This window comes from Malaclemys terrapin, chromosome 5 (assembly GCF_027887155.1).
Source record: "Malaclemys terrapin pileata isolate rMalTer1 chromosome 5, rMalTer1.hap1, whole genome shotgun sequence".
Taxonomy (NCBI): Eukaryota; Metazoa; Chordata; order Testudines; family Emydidae; genus Malaclemys; species Malaclemys terrapin.
In genome coordinates this window covers 112,821,863-112,844,342 of record NC_071509.1, presented here as the reverse complement: position 1 = coordinate 112,844,342, position 22,480 = coordinate 112,821,863, and the positions used below count along the sequence as shown (strand labels likewise).

The 22,480-nt window shown below is 38.7% G+C and overlaps 1 long non-coding RNA gene across 1 annotated transcript; it reads left to right on the top strand.

The window, feature by feature from the left end:
- The first annotated feature begins 3,758 nt into the window (after positions 1-3,758).
- Positions 3,759-11,642, top strand: LOC128838206 (uncharacterized). Its single transcript, XR_008445122.1, has 3 exons — positions 3,759-3,845; positions 6,554-6,633; positions 9,312-11,642. It is a non-coding gene; the product is annotated as an uncharacterized LOC128838206 (long non-coding RNA).
- The last annotated feature ends 10,838 nt before the right edge of the window (positions 11,643-22,480 follow it).

Genomic DNA, 22,480 nt, shown 5'->3' with positions numbered 1-22,480 from the left:
TCCTTCTGTGCCAGACCACTTGAAAATCCACTTGCCCCAAAGTGGAAATGATACCGATCTGGAATAAATCCTATTTGGGAGCATAGAAGGATCCTGATGATCATTGATTACACATTGTACCCAGATAAAACATATTACACTCTATCCATGTGGCAGGTAGATGAAAAATTGTGCCCTATGTGTGTGAAAATATTTTCATGATGATTTCTTAATGTTTCATTTTTGGTAGTGTTTTGCATGTATTGCAATAACTAAAAAAAAAAAAGGAAACTATAGGTGAGGCACAATTAGCAAATAAACCATAGGTATAGAAGTTTACGGTCAGCTGTGTGGCTGCTTTAAATAATAGGAGTCTGATGCACAAAAATGGTGGTAAGAAACAGGTCTTTATATCCAAGCCCCAGTCAGATTATATGGGTTAGATTCCAGTGGCTATTTTTGCACCTTGATGTTAGAAAATTGAGTAGACTTTTTTATCTTAATTCAAACTTTTCAGCTTTCCTTTTGGTTACAAGAAGAACAGGAGTACTTGTGGCACCTTAGAGACTAACAAATTTATTAGAGCATAAGCTTTCGTGGACTACAGCCCACTTCTTTGGATGCATACAGAGTGGAATAAATATTGAGGAGATATATATACACACATACAGAGAGCATAAACAGGTGGGAGTTGTCTTATCAACTCTGAGAGGCCAATTAAGTAAGAGAAAAAAAACTTTTGAAGTGATAATCAAGATAGCCCAGTACAGACCGTTTGATAAGTAGTGTGAGAATACTTACAAGGGGAGATAGATTCAATGTTTGTAATGGCTCAGCCATTCCCAGTCCTTATTCAATCCTGAGTTGATTGTGTCTAGTTTGCATATCAATTCCAGCTCAGCAGTCTCTCGTTGGAGTCTGTTTTTGAAGTTTTTCTGTTGTAATATAGCCACCCGCAGGTCTGTCATTGAATGACCAGACAGGTTAAAGTGTTCTCCCACTGGTTTTTGAGTATTATGATTCCTGATGTCAGATTTGTGTCCATTAATTCTTTTGCGGAGAGACTGTCCGGTTTGGCCAATGTACATGGCAGAGGGGCATTGCTGGCACATATCACATTGGTAGATGTGCAGGTGAACGAGCCCCTGATGGTAGGGCTGATGTGATTAGGTCCTATGATGATGTCACTTGAATAGATATGTGGACAGAGTTGGCATCGGGCTTTGTTACAAGGATAGGTTCTACCTTGTAGGTAGATAGGTAGCAACCACACATCACTGAACAAAACCACTGACCCAGGAACCTATCCTTGTGCATCCGAAGAAGTGGGCTGTAGTCCACGAAAGCTTATGCTCTAATAAATTTGTTAGTCTCTAAGGTGCCACAAGTACTCCTGTTCTTTTTGCGGATACAGACTAACACGGCTGCTACTCTGAAACCTTTTGGTTACAGTTATTAGCCAGCTTTTTGAGTTCAGTTTTCTTTTGGATAAGTGAACATGATACTTCATTTTTCTTTTAGTTCATCAAAGAACCTCTAGCAGTCTGCACACTTTCCTTCCTCAGTCAACTAAACCATCTAGTCAAGTATCAGAGGGGTAGCCGTGTTAGTCTGGAGCTGTAAAAAGCGACAGAGTCCTGTGACACCTTATAGACTAACAGACATTTTGGAGCATAAGCATGCATCTGACAAAGTGAGTATTCACCCACAAAAGCTTATGCTCCAAAACGTCTGTTAGTCTATAAGGTTCCACAGGACTCTTTGTCACTTTAAACCATCTAGGTCTCATGAACTGACTCTTTCTTACTGCAATCTATACCAGCACACCCTGGTTGGATAGTCTCTTAGCAGCGACCTTTAATGGACTGAACACAACTGGAGAAAGGAAATTCTATAGACTAATATTTCCGCTAATACCTTCTTCACAAGGCATTTTGCCAAAACCTTAATCTGCAGAATTTCCTTCCTATAGTTTTATTCAGATTTACCCTTGAGTATTTGCAGTGATGGATATAGCTTTTAATGGACTAGCTGTAACTAAGGATGGTCTCAAAGGTAGATAACAAAAAAGTAGAAACAATGTGCAGTCTGTACCTTGAACATCTGTACCAATGTCTTCATAGATTTTCATCATTGTCCTTGTCTGACTGCTTATCTTCCTGAACTATTTCCATGAAACAGCCACTCCTGTTACAGATTTTCCTCTCTTCCATTCTTTTTGAAGGGCTCAGCAGCAGTTAGAATGACAGAATTTCAGTTGAGAGGGAAGTTTTAGAGGGATTGCTCAACATTTTACCAAGTGCAGGAAGAATTTATTTCAGGCCGTTTTTTGGGGAATCACATCAGCAACATTTCAACTCTGTAAATATGTATGATCTATACGAGAGCAAGGCCATCATTTCATTTTTGAAAAAATAAAAATAGATTTGAACCTTGCCTCTACTGTGTTGTTTGAAATTAACCTTTTTAAAGCATTTTCTCATTTTGCTTGAATCATTTTGAATTTCATCATCTGCTCTCGCATTAGTTTTATATTTGTGCAAATGTCATTAATTCCAATGGAATTACTCCTGCTTTACCAATGTAAGTAAGACTGAATCAAGAACAGAGAGGGGTAAGCTCTCTTTATCAATAGTTAAGACAAGTCTTCATTACCATCCATTCTCCCATAAGGTTTCTTTCATAAAGAAAACAGCGGTGAGGAAATATGGTTCTGTGGTTACAATGCTAACCTAGGCCTTGGGACATCCTAGTTCTAGTCCCTGATCTGCCCCAGGCTTCCTGTCTGACCTCAGGCAAATCACTTCATTCCTCTGTGCCTCAGTTCCCCAGGTATGATATGATGATATCACTTCCTATCCTGACAGGGATGTTGTGAAGATAAATTAATTAAAAATTTTGAGGTGCTCAGATATACAAATTCCTAGATAGATTTGCAACTGCAGATGAAGTCTGCTTTTTTTCAAAACTTTATACTATGTACAAATTCCTTTTCTTTTTAAGCAAACATTTTAGAAAGCATCTGATATTATACTATGAGTGAGTAGTATGACATTGGAGACTTTGCTAAATGTAGAGGCCCGATCCTACAAGGTGCTCACTTATAACTGTTTGGAGGTGCTCACTTATAACTGTTCTGTATTCAGTGTGCATTATAAAGTATGTCTATTTCATTGTAAAAACAACAGGGACCAATTAATTGTACTGCCTCTTTTTCAATTAAACATTTGTATTTGCTGTAGAGGGAGATACTGCTTACTGGAAATGAAAAAAGACTGAAGGTGGGAAAAGAGAAGAAAGGAGGAAGTGAAGGAGAAGACACGTATTCCAGAGGGTGTTCCATGAATATAGATCATACCATATTTCAGCAAACTACTGTATGATGTTTGACTCCACTAAGTCTTTTGTATGCAACCATTTTGGGCAATTCCAAGGTCTCTGAATCTTTCAGACTACCAAGGGCAGTGACTTTTACATGCTTCACTTGTGGCTTACAAAACTAGCACGGCAGAGATGGTAGAGGACCTTCTGTTTGCCTGCATAGAGGACTGAACTTACAGATTTCGCAACTAGATGTGCTGCCCTAACGGTTTTTCTCACAATGTGTGGACTGCATATCCAAGTAAAGGGAGACTGAGTTTATGACGTCTCCATTCTATTACTGAAAGAAACCCAGAAGAGAATTGAAAAATGTATCACTATTAAACAGCAGAACCTTTAGAGAAAAAAAACCCATACAGAATCCATTGACTGGGCCAAGGAATAGAAACATCCCTCTGTAGCTACTGATTTCTACAGTATGCAAGGCAATTAGGGAATGACTTTGTCTGGCAATGAAGAACGGGGCAAGAAGAAAAGAGTTAATGGTAAGTAGTATTTTGTTACCTATACCATCAGATAAATTGCTTTACAAGTCTCTGATACCCAATAAAATGGGCTGTAAATGAATGTTATCAATGTTTAGAGCATTTCTTGGTGTAAATGTAAAAGAACCATAAAGCATTGCCACTTAAGAATACTTCTCATGGAAACTTGTGTAGACTGCCTTATAAGCATATTGTCATGGTGCCTGCTAGTGAGAATAAAATAAAAACAAGTGTTTGTGCACCTCTGCAGGTCTTTGATTTCCTAGAAGTAGAAATATAGATAGATCACAAGAAAGCCTGCCCATTTGGTATTTCTGGCTTGCCAAAACCAAGCAGCACTGGAATTCCAGAATCTCCAGACCACAGAGGCTTGGAAAAGCACCAAACTGTCGTGGGCTTATGTGAACAGAGTTTTAATCCACTCAAGCCTTTGCACTTCACTAGCCATTAGTTGTGAAGATCTCCATATTTGTGGTTTGTAAGATTTTACATTAGCTGGAAGTTAGCATATGCCTAAGAGCTAATAATTCTGAAATTTGAAAAAGAAACCGCTCTTATATATTACTGATTTTCTATTACAAATATCTCTGTCTTCCCACAGATGGATTTGGGTAGGAAATTAAATTAAAATCAATAAAAAACTAGCCAAAATTAATCCATATCCACTGTGAATAGGTTTTATGCACGGAAACGATCAAAGGTATTTTCAGTATCTAGTGTTCATCCAGCTATGGGGAAGAAGGCTGCTTTTCTACAGTTTATCCTATAATGAAAAAGTTCAGAACTATTTGTACTTAATACTTTTATGAAACCCAGTTGATTTGGATGTATTATTTCCTAAATAGCAACTTCCAAGCTTTTGACAATAAATCTTGGTATCCTATCAATGAATTAGATTATACAGTGTGTTGATTTTTCCCAAATTTTGTTAGTTTATCATGATGTAAACTTCAGTGAAAGATCCTGTAGGGCTACACTCTACACCAGTTGGGCACCACATTGACTGGGAGGTGGAACAGCTTTGCAATGTAGCTTTGTACTCCTCCTCTGTACTGCGAAGCAAGGCTCCATTCTAGCCATCAATAGACTAGGACAGGTATGTGGGATCTGTAGGCTACTAGATTTTCACTGACATGATGCTAGTAGTCCAAATCCATGGTATGTAGATGAAGAGGTGCTGTGTCTGCTATTCCAGCCCAGCAAGGGTAACAGCTACAGAGGCACTACGTGGCAGCCCTGAAGCACACCTGCCCACAGGTTGGTGGGAAGGTCTTTACCTGCCCAACCCTTGCAAAAAGTCAGATCATGTAGCCTGTATGTGGGAGGAAGTGAATTTCACCCATAGGAAGCTTCATGGTAGTAAATTTCTGCCACAACTTTAGAAATGTGTGGGAAAGAGTTCTCCTGAAGCACCCCTAAAATACTTGATTGAAAATGCCAGTACATGGGGATTTGTTGTTTTCAGTTAATTTGGCAGTTGAATCTCTTTTCTTCCTTCAGGAAAAAGGGGGTGATTAGCATATTGGCTGTTCAGTTGACTGAGCCCTTTGTTTAAAAATAAAAATTAATAATAAGCCAAGAAACTCAGATTTATAATGCAACTTTTAGATAGGAGTATTACTAAGCAGTTAGCATTCTAGAGTAGGGATGGATTTATTGCCATGATCTCAATGGCCTCATTTACTTTTTGTATGCAGAAAAAAAAAAAGTCAGATGAGGAATTTGACCAAAACATGACAAAATTAAGGAAATCTAGCATTAAGTTAGTGACCATCACAGTGAAAACAGAATGCAGTTTTCAGTTACACTGAGAACACAGATTCCCAGTGAAAATCAGTATATTGCCAGTTTACTAAGCTTGTACTGAGAAAAAACAAATATATGAGAAGTGCATGTCCCATGTCTAAAGGTTCACTGTTGATATATAATTCATAATTTTTTAAAGCACCTTAGTGATGTAAGAGCACAAGTCCAATGGAAAGTCAATGGGATTTGGGATCCTAAGTCCCTTAAGTGCTTTTCCAAATTCTTCCCAATACATTTAAAATCAGTTCCTAAGAGATCTACCTCCTGCTTAGTGTGGGGCCAGCTCTACTGGAGCTCCATTGTGCTCGGTGCTGAGCACTCTAGCCCTGACCTTGCAAAGTGCTTAACTTTAAGCATGTGAGTAGTCCCCCTAGACTTCAACGGAAAATCAAGATTGAAAAATTTCTAGTATCTTTGCGATTTTATTGGTCTGTTCTAAGGTTGCTATTGTATAGATAAACATCTTTATTACTCATGAAGTGTTTTAAAAGGTTTTCAGCTTATGACAGGCAGGGTTACTAAACCTACAGTATTCTACCTCATCGTATATTTCTGTGCAGGGTCATAGAAGTTGCCAGTTTTGAGTAAAAATTCTTTTTATATCTACTACTTCTGTTTTCCTCCAACCCACTTAAGTACTGGTTAAACAACAACACTATGTAAGTTTCTTTAGCTAGCTGTTCACACCTTTTGCTGGGAATAACCCCCTCTCACCCATGCTTCTGAAACTAGAGGTTGGTCGCTGAGTTAGTATCCAAATTAATCCAGTGTGTCTTAAGTACCTTCCCATTGCTTATTTTTTCATCCATTCTATGTTCTGATCTATTAAACAGATTTTAGTCTCAAAACCACACAACCCTTGACCATAACCATTATTAACCATATCCTCCCATTCCTTCCAGCATGCAAGTCATTCAGCTGACCAATGAAGACCGTCTGGATAAGAGAGTCTGAAGATAACTGAGTCACCACTCGTATTCCTGTAAGTACTCTCTGTTGTGCTGTACTTGGGTGTTCCTAATGCAACCTACAGAGACATGTCCATGTCACTGATTTATGTAAAGAGTAGCATGTACTTCTCGTGGGTGGCAAGGCCACCAATAAAAGGAGGACTATAAAAAATGAAAAAACAGGGATCTGGGTCAGAAACGACAACATTTGAAGTCAAGTGTAGGCCTAAATCTAGGTCCAATCCTGCCTTATGTTTAAGTGCTTCCTGTGAGATGCTGAACGCTTCCAACTACCACTAACCTAGCCACTCAGCACCTTTCCAGAGATGCTCATCACCTTGCAGGATTGGGTCCTCTCTGAAATGTAATCAGCCCAGTTAATATTTGATCTCAGGTAGTCTACAGGGGATTGGACACCTTATCTGCTGTTATGTTATGTAATCACTCTCAGATAGCTGTGTCAATGAGCACTCATACACAATCCAAAACAAGTTAGCAGAACCCAGTAATTTAAGAGCAGGAGGCCATGAGACAACTAATGGCATTTACAAAAATTGCAAACATAAGTCAGCTAGTACAACAAATGGCATTTATTTAATGAATTATTTTTACAAACAATTAGTCCATAATCTAGACCAGAAACAAGAGCGGGAAAAAGATATATACTCCAACACATCAGCTGCTTTTTCCAGCAGCCTGATTTATAGAACCAAACTGAGTGAGTGAAATTAGTGAGCGGAATTCATTTACTATAGAGCAGTACATTAAATAAATTATAAATTCTAATACAGGCATTAGAACTATTATAAATGGTTAAACAGAATGTAGTGTGAATGTAGAGGCTTGTCTTAGGTCCACAACATTTGTCAGTGTTCTGCTGGTTCCCAATTCTTACTGAACATTTTCCAGGAATGTACTTAGCATGTGACCTTTACGTGGCTGCACAGTTTCCCCAACTGTTTTCATAGCTCATAAAGTGTTTAGGAAGTGTTTATAAAAATTGCTCAAGGAAACTGTGCCACAAAGAACTTGAGCTTCATGGGTCTCAGTGGTGCAGCTTTGATTTAGTTCTCTAAGAAGGGATTTTGTATTGTAAATGCCCTAGTAACATCTGCATACAGCTCCTCCTGGGATAGCACTGAGACACTCAGGTTTAATGTGTGTTATTTGGCTGAGATTCTTCGACATGTGATGGTTGACTTACCTCCCTCATGAAATCACACATGCAAGTGTTTCTCCTCTTCACTTATTGATGGACACTTTCAGTTATCTGACTGTGATGGGAAGAGATTATGTCATAAATACCATAGCAGAATCCACAAAGAATCCTTTGGAATGCAACATATGAATTATCAAACCCAAAGTGTACTCCTGGATCCAAAGTCCCTGACTTATGGTACTTGACCTATTGACCTGTGAGTAGTCAGATACCTTCTCACGTATGCTCTAGCAGTTTATTTGGAGAGATGTAGCCAGAGGAGTGTTACAAACAAGTTCTCACTATATAGCTCTCCAGAGAATACTTGGATGGAGTAAGAATGATAATGTTTCTAAGAAACAATGGTTAGCTAAACTTAATTAACCAAGCCAAATTTATCACTAGTGTGGAGGAATTCTTTCGCTTGACCACAGAAATAGAATTGATTTTAACTGTACATTAACTTCCAAATTATCATCACCCAAATCAACTGAGATTCAACAAAATTAATATAAAATAACCAAATTTTCACAATATCTTCCCTTGTTTATAACCTCAGAATATTACTTCTATTGTTAGTTTAACTGTAAGTCCTCAAATGCAGGACTGTCCAAATACCAATCCTTTCTAATTTCTGGTACTGATCAGAGGGGCATAGTAACAGAATGGGAGAACTCTTCTCCCAGCCTACATTTGGGCTAAATAGTTTAGTCTCCTGTGAGCTGTAATACCTTGGTCTAATATTGGGCTTAGTGTTCAGGTGCTGGTGTTGGCATGTGGGATGCAGGAGGTCAGACTAGATGGTCTGGCAGTCCCTTCTGGTCTTAACCTCTAGAACAGGGATCGGCAACCTTTGGCATGTGGCTCGCCAGAGTAAGCACCTTGGCGGGACTGGCCGGTTTGTTTACCTGCCGTGTGCACAGGTTCGGCCGATCGTGACTCCCACTGTTTGCGGTTCACCGCTCCAGGCCAATGGGGGCTGCGGGAGGTGGCACAGGCCGAGGGATGTGCCGGTCTGAGAACCCCTGAATTACAGGAACCTGATTGTGTGACTTTGTTAATTAAGTACCTATTATGGAGAAAATAATTGAGTCATTATCCAAAAGGAACAAGTATGCGACACTTCTCAGAATTCATTTCATCATGAACACCAGCTGGAACTGCAGTTACTCATTTTCCAGTTGTAGTTTGGTCATTTCCTTTAAATTTGCTGTGATGCTGGCAGGCCAGGTGTCAGCTCATGCCAATGGCCCAGTGCGTCACTGAATACTGACAAATGCACAGCTGGAAACCAGTCTGGCTTACCTGTAGGGTTTGTATAGTTAAAATAGATATTAGTATTATAACAATATATATAGATATAGATATTAAAAATGCTTGTTGGATGCTTCATGTATTAATCCTACTTATAATATCTGTATCCCATGGTATAAAATTATATTGAATGTTTGCATGTAAATCTCTAATTGTGTGATTACCACATTTAATGCATCTTTTCCTGTTTGGTGAAAGTGCTCATCCTGCAAAAGAGGCATCGTGTAGCATCAAAGGACAGGAACCTTATAGACTGCATTCCTACCTCCCTCAAGGAAGGGGAGACTTGTGCATGAACTCATCCCTTCAGCTTGGATTCTGGGCTGAAGGGGATAAAAATCTCTGACAAGGAGAAACTGGGACCTTTATACTGTCTGGACTCTGAGGGGCAAAGATGCCTAAACATAAGCAAGAGATTCCCATGCTGCTTTGCACAGGTTTGCCTTAAAGGATGTATAGAGTTACTTATTATAGCAGCTTATATTACCTTATAAATCTCTGACTGTAACTCATTTGTGTTTCCTGTTTTAACTTTGTAAATAACATTTATTTTTGTAGTTAAAACTAACTAAAGATTTATTACAGGTATTGTTTGGTTTGATGTGAATACAGTTGACCTGCAGTAAGTGACTGGTCCTTGAGCAGTAAGTTGAGTATTGCAATTTTTTTGGTGTAAGTGACCATCTATGTATATAGTCCAGCTTGCCTGGGTGTTAAGATAAACAGTCCCTTGGGCATTTTAGTCTAACGCCATCATAAGACAGAGTGCTTTAGGAGTTGTGTTCCAGTAACACAAAATGGGCTCCCTTCTGGTTTGAAAAAGGAAGACTGTTAATGGTCTTTATGATGTCTTTTGGTATTACCAGCATAGGTGGTGGCCAGCTTTCAGGTCAGTTCTCTAAATTTTCCATTCAGGTGGTGGTGGCTTGAGGAAGTGAACTGCTGAAGCTATCCTAGCATTTTTATCCTGTTTTAGGGAGAAAAAATGTGCATTACATCTCCTTCCAGGATAAGGTTTCTGATGAATCAGTGGAGGAACTGAGCTTACGCTCTTCAGTCAGAAACGATTATGCCTGCATGTCATCTGGGAGTCATTTTTTTTTCCATGTCAGTTTGAGTTCATTTTTCAATCTTGTATTTCTGGCCGTCTGCAATATGTTTGTATTGTTTAGCCCAATCACTAGTTTATTTCTTTTTTTACTTTCTCACATTATTTCCCCTCCACTCCAGATCAAGAGTATAACCATGGCTGATCTGATAAACATGATATTGTAATAGTCTGCCTTCGCTCCTCATTCTATTAGATGGACCTGCTCAAACGTTTATCATTTCATGGTTGTGCCACCCTCTAGTGGCTGGCCAAAAGATATATAAAAGCCCTCCTCTTCTGGAGAGCGAGATTTTCCTTATGCTCAAGTGACAGAGATTTGAATTGAGCTAAAGTTTGAGACTTTTCTATTATGTATGCAGTAACCTGAAAACCATGCTGACTGTGGGTCAGTGGTCATGCATTATAATACTGTAACATATCCTGAAAATAAACTTCAAAATCTTTAGCCTAACAGCCCAGTTCTTGTGCCCCTAAGGAAAGAATGGCCAGCACATCCTTATTTATAGTTGTAGCATTGTAAATTTCAAAACAATTTATACTTTGTTGCTGGAGAGAGATTAGGTATAAAAACATAAGAACACCTATTGTTATGAAAGGGAAAAATATTTTTCCCCCCAGAACACTAAAAAGCTATCAGGATCAGTTCAACTCTTTGAATAAATGACTATCATTTCCTTGTAAATGAAGAGCCAGATTTTGTAAAGCTAGTCTCTATTTTCACACCAGTAAACTGCAAATCACAAATAAGTGCAATTGCGGTTTTGTGCCTGCATCTATTTGATATCAAAGTGATGTTAATTTCAGCCACAAAGTACTTGATTCAAGTGGGCAATAAGAAGCTAGAAATACAAGTGACCTTAACTGAGTGCACAAAGGGTTTCAGATGAAAAGAGGCCCAGTTATGTCTGAGCTAAGAATGTGCACCCTGCTATAATACACAAAGCAGAACATAAGAACCTCAGTTAAAACCAGATAATGCCTGGGGTTCAAGGTGTCCTTAGGCCCCAGCACGAGGTACCCATATTGCATAAGGTTGGAGAGGAGAGCAACCACCATGGAACCTATGTCTCACCTCACACATAGGCTGGGTGGAACCTTGGCTCTGCTCCTCAATGGGGAACGTACTCCAAACCAGGTGTAGGGTGGGCACAGGGTTCATCCTGTCTGGAGTAGAAAGGCAGCTGGGAGGTAGATTGACAACAGGGCCTTTAATTTCTGCTAGGTGCAAAGCAAAGCTTGCAACACTGACTTCTTTTGTCCTCTACAGTGATAGTACCTTCACTGTCTTCAAGAGATCATCCTTGGTGGAAGCTCAAGTACATTTATTCAGCATCTTTCTTCTAGTGCCACCTCCTTGCTTTCTTCCTGATTCTGCTTCCAGAATGAACTGTGGTGGAAGGAGGTCTTCTCTTTCCTGCTCTCACCTATATTAAAAAGCAGAGTACCTGTCAGTCACTTTGATAATCAACACAATTATTTTGTGTTCAAAAGCACAAATTAGTATTCAAGAATACTGAAAACAAATAAATACCACAGTTTTAAAACAGAATTCATATAAACTATTTTAGCACCTAAGCCTGAAGTTCTTAGTCAGGAACAACGCCCATTAGAATGATAGAGTAGGTGTATCCTTTGCCCACCTTGGGGGGGGAAAAAGCTCTCCTCTCTCCCCCCAAACCCCATCGAGTACTGCCTCAAATGTTCAGCACTCTTATTGAGGTTGACCAAATCTCAGTTGACCATTGCCACCTTATAGCTCCTTGTTCATTTCTTTTTATAATCTGACTAAAAATCTTTACTATAATAAAAATACCACTCTCATATTTCAAATGAAGTTCTTTTAAGGTAGGTTCTCTTGTAGGAGTCAGTTTTGCTACTGCTTACTCGAAGTAGTATTGAGCTCTATCAGAACAGTTAACTCTTCAATTCCAGCCCAACATGAGCATTGGGTGGGTAGGAAATATAAATGTATGTATTCAACTAAATGGGGTTAATTCCTTCTTTGCTAAATTAAGCTTAAGTCCTTCAACTATTGCCAAACAGAAATGAGACTGTGGCAGCTAGCACCAGCCATTATTAGATCCGGAGACAATTCGCCAAGGAAAGGATCCAGGAACGTCCTTTTATCTGTGTCCCCTTTAGTCAGAAGCGGGGGTGAGGGAGGCTCCTCATGTCCATACAGGACATGTGCAGGTAACTTTTCTCCTTACTCCACAGGTCATCTGTCCATTTGCACAAGCATTTCCTCCAATAAAAATGTATCTGTTCAAACATTTAGATAAGTCTGCCTTCCTTAAAATAGGCATTTAACACACAAACTAATAAAGCAAAAGTGGTAATATGCACTTTCTTCTATTGTCTCAAGTTGCAGTGGGGGAGGTCTAGATTGGATATTAGGAAACACTATTTCACTGAGAGGGTAGTGAAGCACTGGAATGGGTTACCTAGGGAGGTGGTGGAATCTTTTTTGGCCCGGCTTGACAAAGTCCTGGCTGGGATGATTTAGTTGCAGTTGGACTAGATGACCTCCTGAGGTCTCTTCCAACCCTAATCTTCTATGAAACTAATGCAGTGATAAAATGAGAGCAACACTCCAATACACTATAGCTTTCTTCTAAAGGTATCAGATGTTCAAATCAGGAAGAGTATTTAAAACACATAGACCGATTAGGATTTTTATCTATGGACAATCTAATTCACAGAGGAATTCATAAAGTTAGAGGGAACAGTGCATGCTCTACTCTAATCAAAGTTTGTATAAAATGTCAGTGCCACCACCCAGAAAAGAAAAAATTCTGTAAACACAAGAGAAGCTCTGATGAATTCAGGCTACGATCTATTTAGTATGAAAAGAGGCCAGATTCTGTAGTGTTTCTTCATTCTATTTTTAAGGCTGCCCTGGTCTTCAGCAAATCCTGAATAGGGGAGGCATAAGCCACTTCCCCTCAGCCCCTGTGCTGGCACTGAACCGGTGTCCATGCATCTGCCCCTGAGCCTTTTGAAAGAGTGAACATAAAAAAGCATTGTGAAGGGTATTGCAAGATCGTAACAAGGTAAAGTATGGAGCACATGAATTCAGGAGGGCTGTTATCAAGACTGTTATTTGTACTGACTTCTGCCATCCCCTTTGAACTGTCCTGACAACAATAGTTATTCTGGATTTACACAGGTGTAAATGAGAGCAGAATTTAGCCCAAGATGTTTACCGACATTCTTCTGAGTTTATAGAAACATCCATTTTATTCTTCTCAAACTGAAACAATCAGAGCTGCCAAGCTGATGATTTCAACATTCATCTATCCTTGATATGAAACACAAGTTACTTCTTCCCTAAGGACTATCAAAAGGCTAATAAAGTAACTACCTAGTATTAGCTTGAAGTCCTTGGACAACAGTAAAAAGTGTAACATTTTGGATGAAAACATCCCAGGATTTTATGATTTGAACACATTTCCAAAAAAAAAAAAAAAAAAAAAGTGACTCAAAAAAGCTATATAATGGGACTTAATATCAATCCTGCCTAAAAAGCATCAGAACAGATACTGAATGACAAAAAGCAAAATAAATTGCAAGGAGTTTTCCCAAGATTCTATTTCACTGCTGCAACGGATGGTTATTCTGCTACACAAGTGTTCAGTGCTCTCAACAATCTAACAAAATCATACTTATTATGCCTGTTTAATGATTATACAGGAGAATCTATAGGACTCCCTCCACTCTTATACAACACTGACTCTCAGTCCTATTAGCGAGCATGGTTGGATTATGCCCTTGTGTGCTCTCCAGCTCAGGTGGAGCTAGAGATTTGAAAAAGGCACATTGTGCTCCTGATCTCAGTCTACCCATAAGTTCCCAGGATGACAAGCTAGTGCTCCCTCTATGATCACTCGTGTGCGTGTGATTATATTACACATGGGTGCAGTTACTGTAGCTATAGATCTCCAGCTGCGTTTTAATAAAAGGCCAGATGATTTTTTTTTTAAAGTTGCCAGTCGCCTTAAGAAATAGTGGCCCCAGGAAATAAAAGAAAGTGGTACACCGTTAAACCCTCCCACATTTCAAATTTAGAAGTAATGTAATGGTGGATCTGATCCCATTGAAGATGACTGCATACTACTCTCAGATTTTGAGATGGTGGGGGTCTCCTATCACAGAGATCTGTAAGATTTAAAAAAAATAATAATAATAACCACCTTAAAGCAGCCAGTTTTATGTTCAGAACCGAAACCTAAACACTATTATTGACAAGTGGCCATTTTGATTTCTTTAAATTAAGTATGCAGGACTGAATGTACTCAGCCTGATATCCTCTCTAATGCTTGAAGTAACTCCCAGAATACAGTGGCCCCATGAACAGAAGGTCCATCTGCAAAAGTTGCCGGCAAACCCTACTCTGCTAGGGGCTCAGAGAGCCAGTTAGGCCATCCCCAAAAGTCAACAGAGGGGGGCATTGCCAGGGGATGCACTCATTCAGGTATTTTGCTTTGTTTTTTCTGTTGAAGCTATGACTCAGTTTAAAACAATGTCCACCCACTCTCCGGGGAAATTCCTGTCTTGGGCAAAACAGCTTTGTGTGAGGATGAATCAAGACGTGTGTCATTACTTCTGTGTGTGTAGTTGTTTTGGTTTGTTCTTTGCATTTGTCACAAACCTAATTAAATAAGCCTTAAAATATGCCTGCCATGATATACAACAGCCCTGCCTTGAATATCACATGCTCTTCGCTGAACCAGAATGGGGAAAAAATTATAACAAAAAATTGGAATGCAGTACTTTCTGTAGGAAATAAAATTCTCTCTCCCTCCCCACACCCTACCGCTTCCTACACTCGTATGGCATGCAAGAAACCATCAGAACAGCTGCTTAGAGTGGTATTGATGGGGAGAAGATGGGTCTCTGAGGAGTTAGAACTTCATATCCAGTTCCTAGAATGTTGCCAGGCTGTAGAACATGCTGTGACATTTCTGTTTGATTCCATGTTTACATAAAATCCTTTTCTTTCTTGCCTTATAATCAATGAAACCTGACAATCAAGAGGAAAATAAAGTCTCGGAGAAACTAGTTTGTTAGGCTTTTTTTTTGGCACGTCAGCTAACCACTCCATTAAGCTTATGAACTGTACTAGTTTATGACACCTTGCTTGCCCCTACTAAAGGTAAAGGATTGAGTAACTACAGTCACCGTTTTGTGTGCTAATGGCAGTTTAGGGCACTGTTTATTTAAAACAATGCGGAGGGAAGTCACTCTTGTAAGAGGAGAAAACAAAACCATCGTTTAACATCCACAAACAACTGAAAATAGTGCTCCTCAAAATGATAAAAACTATACAAGAGATTATGAAATGACTTTAGTCTTAAACTCCTGTTTTCACATGTTTAGAAGTTTGTGAAAATTCTCCTTAGAATCTAAAACTGTCCATGCTTCATCTCAGTTGAATTATTTAGGAAAGCTTAAGGAAAATCCCAACCAGACATCTTTTAACTGGTCTAGAGTGAGAGGAAAAAATAAAGAAAACCAAATAAATATTGTTTTAGCACTGAAAGAGGGTTTTGTTTTTGTTTTTTTGCTCAACAGTAACTCAGAAGGACTGGACAAATTTCCTTTGCACGTACATAGTCTAACTGTCAGGCTTCTTCCGCAAACAGCTGAAGCACTAGAACACAAAGGCCATGCAAGTATTGTATATATATATATATATATAATAGTAAAGATTCCCCCTCTTTTTTAGATAATGGCTGACCCATTTTTGCTCAAACTTTCAAAAAATTCACCCTGAAGCACAAACCACACCTGAATATTTTCAGCTCAAAAGGGTGGCAGTTTGTCAAAGTTATAGCTAACTGAAAAAAATGCAACCTACTGTATTTACTTAGGCCTTTAGGATTATGTCAGATATCCTTAATACGTCCAACCAATGCTCGGATATCTGCCAAAATCCAAAAGCAATTCACACAGTTGTTGCCCCTCTGTTTAACCTGTTGTATTTACAAATATACATCTGGCTGTGATCTCTTCTGTTCCAGCATGGTACACAGGGAGAATTCTCCTTCCAGGAGTAATGGTTGATTCCCAAGGAGCAACTCTGCCTCAATAATTTATTCTCATTAGGGAGATTAAAGCAGACAACTCCCTTACTGCTCGCCAGAGCTTCCCCCAAAGAAATTGTAATAGAAAACTAACTCCACAGCATTTTCTTCCAAAAATAAAAACATGCTTGCACAATCAGAAAAAGAACTCGCAAGACTAGGGGGAAACAGCATTATTTGAACATAGCACAGGGCACAGTTTAATTCAACAACAAAGTTCATGAAATGGTGAAACACTTGCTTATGCAGCCCTTAGTAGACACGGAAAACCAAGATGTCACTTTTAAGATTGAACTTCCTTTTATATCATCTGATTATTAAACTGAAAATTTCTCTTGTAGCCCTTACAAATAATGACAACTTATTTGCCACACTTACCGGTATGTTTATTATGAATAATCAATCACAGATTCTTTCCCCAAATGGGCTGTACACAAGTTTCCCTTAAACTTCTCTCTTTCTCTCTGAGATTGAAGTGATTGGTGGTAGAGCAGTATAGATTCAACAATAACCTTACAAAGATGTACTACCTATAATCATTAAACAGCGTAAATCTAACCAAATAAGAAACCTATGCACCAAATAGGGCCTGGCTAATAAACACATTTCATACTTACACTCAAATAGACGAGCAAAATACAGGGGTGAAACAGTAGTAAGTGGAGAAACTCCGAAGGCCCCAGATCCAGTTGACATCAGTTCAGAGCCGGAGAGAAAGCAAGAAAAGGGAACTAGGCATGGTGTCTTATACCCCACATTATGCAGATATCACAGATGTATATCCATATTTGTTCTAGTACCGAATCATCATAATGCCTGCCCCTATTCCATCTGTGGCATTCTGTGTCCATAATTAACACTTGTGTCAATCTTTTCTCAATCTTTCCCTAATAATTCCTGTGCATGTCAGTGTAGTCTAACTACTTACCTATTGCCTAGTAACCTAACTGCAACCCTCACCCTCAAACTCCCCTATTACAGAATTTTACAGTGCATTGTCCCTTCTTTGGTCTCTTGTTTACCTTCTCTGAATGAAATTTGAAAATTATGACCTTCTGGACTGTACTAGGTTAGCTAAAACCCAGCCTTTAGCATAAACTCTGATAGGCCTCATACTAATACAACAAATCCTTAACATAGCAAGCCTTATAACCCAATTACTTATGTTCACCAACTTGCCCCCGGTGCTTGTTTCAAACTAATAAGCAAAACATCAAGGTCAGTCATAAACCCCTTATGATATCATTATACTTACCACAAACAACAAATGCAGGGGAAGCAGGGGAAAGGTCAACACTTGTATGATATAAAAGCTCTGATATTGTCTTGCATGTGCTTTTGCCATTTATAAATTTATGTAGACTGGTGAAAGTCATATAACACTAATAAAATCAATGATGGCCAGCCTATTGGTATATATTGTATTCTAGGCAATCAAATCAATTTAATTTCCTTCTTTCACAAGAAACCCCAAATAGCTAAACACAGCACACAGGAGACAATTACAAAAAGAGCTCAATGACCTCGGAAATACTTGACTTGTGAGCTTGCTTGTTCTATTTAAGACGAAAAATACTACAGAGGTAGTTTGTTTGGTCCCTATGAACCTATCTTAAAGGAGCCAATCCAGCAGTTCCTCACTAGCAAAATTCCCATGGATTTTTATGGGAGTTCCATACATGGAATGACTAACGGATTTGGTGCTCAATCCAAAACCCATTGAAATCCTATTTTCCCATTTACTTCCATGATTATTTTACAAAGCTTTCCAGTTCAGCTACTGTTATGATTATGCACCTGAATCTTCTCCTTCAAATCCTACCAGACTCATTTCTTTTTAGTAAGGCTTACAAACCTGGCCTCTACTCCATTAGTCTAGTCCTACTGCCTGACGCCCCAGCTCACCAAAGTGTGTAAGCAGTCCCATTGACCTTGAAGCACCTTGCTGACTCAGGGCCTTACGTTGTTCCCACAAACCATAAATTCAGTTACAACAAAGAAAAAACCTAAAACACCCACTAAACCATGAACTTCTATTGATAAAAGAAAAAAGGAACCCACAAAACATGTATATAACAAAAGCATACCGTAAGAATTTTTTACTGCAAGTCTCATTCTTCTAATACTCTGCCCTGCTTTTCTTTGATACCCCTTAGGAGTCTTTGTCTAGATTCTTGCACCATGACTGACAATGAATATTAATTACTCACGTAAGTAGGCACTGAATTCCGTGGAACTGCTTACATGAAATACTACTACTCAGTGTTAGTAAGGGTGCCAGAATTTAGTCCTTCGATTGTAAAACCTTTGGGGCAGGAACCTGTCTTTTAGAATTTCAAGCACCTAACACACCTGTGGGGATGGATGTATAGATAGATAGATCCTCATATTAGAAGAATATGAAATATTCAATTATATGTGGTTTTGAGTGTCATTTCTAAATGCATTTTCTTTAAAAGAAATCCACAGCAAGTAGAAGCAGTTTACATTTCCTGCTGGCTTTCTTTACAAAATAAAAATAGGAAAGAGAATGACTGAATACATCTGTATTTGGCTATCCCACACTGATGACAAAATAACCGAGAAGCACAATGTCAATGTTTTTTAAAAGCTGCCAGGCATTTTATGCAAGCCAATTGGTGGTCAGAAAGTATAGCAGACTTGCTCAATTAGTGGGGCACCCCAACCCACACCTGTAGCTAGATTCAATATCTGTGCATGCTGTATGCTATTGCAGCCCTTCTTTTCTTTTTACCAGGATCTTCCTGGATTTTATACAGCATTTCTACTGTGTGAGGCAAACAGGAGATGACTTCTTCTGGCCAACCCGGTAGGAACTGCTAATCTTGTCTCAGCTGGAAGTGACTTTCTGCATACCTTGCAAGCACAGGACCAAATTCTGCTTAGCTTCTCTGGGGCATTCTTGCTAACTTCAGTGGGCTTGCACTGGAGTAACTGAAAACAGAATTTGGCATGAGATGTCACTGAAGGATCAATTTTATAGCCTACATAATGTACATACTCTATTCTACTTCTGTATAAAAAGCTAGGGTTCTTTGGAAACCACGGTTACTAAAAGACGTAAGATTCCCTTCTAACGAACAACAAAGTCCTTGAGTCTTAACATCTCTGTATTGCAGCATATTTCCTTACCTGAACAGTGAATTCCTTTGAATAATATTGAGCTCGGTTGCAGGTGAAATTATACACTCCGGGGATGGCACCATTAAAGTCAACAAGAATTTTGCCATTGACTTCAATTTTACCCCAAGACTATAGCTACTACTAACAGATCCAAAGAACAAGGGACACTATCAACCTGAATTTTTTTAATTGACTGATTTTTTTTAAATCAGTTTTCTGATGGAGCAAGCTTTATGTAGCAATTGTATTTCTTTTATTTATTTTAATTAGAGGATTTTCTTCTTCCCGCAATGTTTAAAAAGGTCTTTGGGCGGATCAGAGAATGCGACCACTGACCTAGGCTTCCTTTCATTCCCCCTGTCTTTTCTCTCTGTGCACATTCCCATTGATGCTTCCTTAGTTTCACCACTGCTGCAGCCACCATTAAACACCTTCTTGCAGAGTCTCAGGAAGGGTGTGCACTACTGGCAAAACAATGAAACCTTCTATAGACTAGGTTAAAAAAAATATGAATATTCTACTTTTCTGTTGGTTACTTAATAATAATAGCAAAGACAAAATTTCTAAGTGGAATTGTGATTTTCAATTTAATGGTGTCTCTAAGTCAGACGGAAGCAAAATGGTGTGTGCTTAGGGATAGTCAAACGTTTTTTGGCCTAATTTGGGATCCACTGTAAAATCATGGATTTGAAACTTCATATTACACTTAGCACACACTTCAAGGGAGGCGCAGGGAGGAAATATATTCATATAAAATGTATGGAGTCAAATCCTCAGCTGGTATAAATTGTCATAGCTCCATTGAAGTCAGTGGAGGAGATGCCTCATAATGAAAAATGGAACAGAAAGGGAATAAGAGAAAAATAGGAATGAAGAAACAAACACAATAGATGTATTCTGCAAATGTCACATTAAAAGCTTTACCATTTTGCCTTTGCCAGTATATAATGTTAAAGCAACATGCTCTGTGGTATTGATCCTGCAAGGTGTTGAGCAATAAGCAAAGCGTTTAAGTATGTACTTAACTTTATGCATATGAGTAGTCCCCTTGCCTTACTGGATCATGGCCAAAGAGCTCAATAACTTGCAGGGTTGAGCCCCGTATTTATATAAGAAATATTGTGACTACCGTGGGAAAATTAGTTACTTGCAAAGGCATCTGTAAAGATTTTAATGTACTCAGGACACCCAACTGTACATGAATAGGTTTTATGGGGGAGGCGTCTACTCCTAAAACATTCAACAGATTTCCTCTTAGTTAGAAAAAAGAAAAAGCAACTCAGTCATTACTCAAGGACAAACCCAACAACATAGGTTTGAATTATAGAAGTGGGGAACAGCAGGGGGGGGGATATTTACTTCATGAGCCGAAAAATTACTTTGAGAGGTTCATAACACCTTGAATTCCACAAGGTTTGCCCATCCCTAGAACCAAAGGAATTTTTTTTAAAGCCCCACATGATAAAATGATTTGTACCCTGGGGAAAATGAGCAAATCCAGGTACCTTGTTTGTTTTAGTCTCATCTTGAGTTCCAGTTACAAAATATCAGAGCTCCAGATTAATGTTTTAACCACTTCCTTTGTACTGAGAACTATGAAATAGCAAATCCAAATGTTTGAACTGTGACCCTCACTCCCAACCCTCAAAGTTCCTTTGCTGATTCATAAATATAAAATATAACAAAATAAAACCCATTATGTTGGGAACTAAATAGTTTACAAGAATTTTTTTTAAAAAACTTCACAATCTGGTTTCAGGCCCACCCCAGGGTCTGAAGAGAATTAAACTTGGTGATTTAAGCTCAGCCCCATAGAGGAGGTTATTCTGCATCACCAAACCAGAACACCTTATTTTGCAGAATTCGACACTTCTCTGCTGTCTCTCTGAATAAGCAAAATAGAACTTGACATGCATGGAAATTAAATTATCTCCTACCCCTAGAGTTGTTGGTCATCTTCCCAGGTCAGGGTTACATGAATGAGGGACTCACATTTCACTGCTTGCACCAGCACTATGACTAGACAGAGATCCTGTCTTTCTTGACTTTTTGACAAGGCTTTAAAAAAAATATAGAGAGAATAACACAGGTTTAAATCAATCCTTAGCTATGGAAGTGTGTTTAAATTGGAAATTTGGTGGTTTTGTTAAAAGAAGAAAACACTGTCACATGGCCCTTCTGAAACATAAGGTTTGCATTGATTCCCATAAACTATAAATAAACATTAGGAAAAACATTATGAAATTTTGGAACACTGCTGGTGGGGCCTGTGAAAGAAGAGACACTGCAAAAGAAAACAAAGGCTATTTGTCAGGCATTGCAATCACAAGCAAGCAGAGGATGGATGGTTTTGCCAGCAATCTTATGTTTCACAAATGTTTAAAATGTATGAAAAGCCTAGAGGCACTTTACAAAAAAAGCAGGGAAACAACCACAGCTATATCATCAGGACCACCATAAAAAATTCTGGGCCCTCAAGAATTTGGAAGTCCAACATCGGCCCCCTTGATTGAATTAATCAGAATTCATGTTTGGTATTAATATATATATTTATAAAATACATATGAGTTCTGTTATATGTACTTTATTTGTTGGTTTCACTTTTGGATTGCCAAATGCAATCCAGTTGTTGAAAGTGTGTGAATGACAACTTTCTTCCTTGCTGACCAGTAATTTTTGCTTCAGAAACTATTGCTGTGTTTGGTTTCAAATCCCATAGGTACCCTAAGCATATGCTTACCTTTAAAGACATGAGTAGACTTATTAAACTCATGTGCTTAAACCTGGGCACATGTTTAAGAGGCTTGATGATTTGGGGTCTTATGGACTAAGGCACAATAATGATATTACATATATAAAAGCTTTCTTCACTGAATCCTTTGTATATCATTTTAAATTTGACCAGATACAGGTGGCTGCAGCCAATACTGCATCAGGATCTATAGCAAGTGTCATGGTTTCACGCTTCAGAGTTCCCCAGGGAGGTTTAGAACTCCCCTGAGGACTTGCCCTTTGATAAAGCTAAT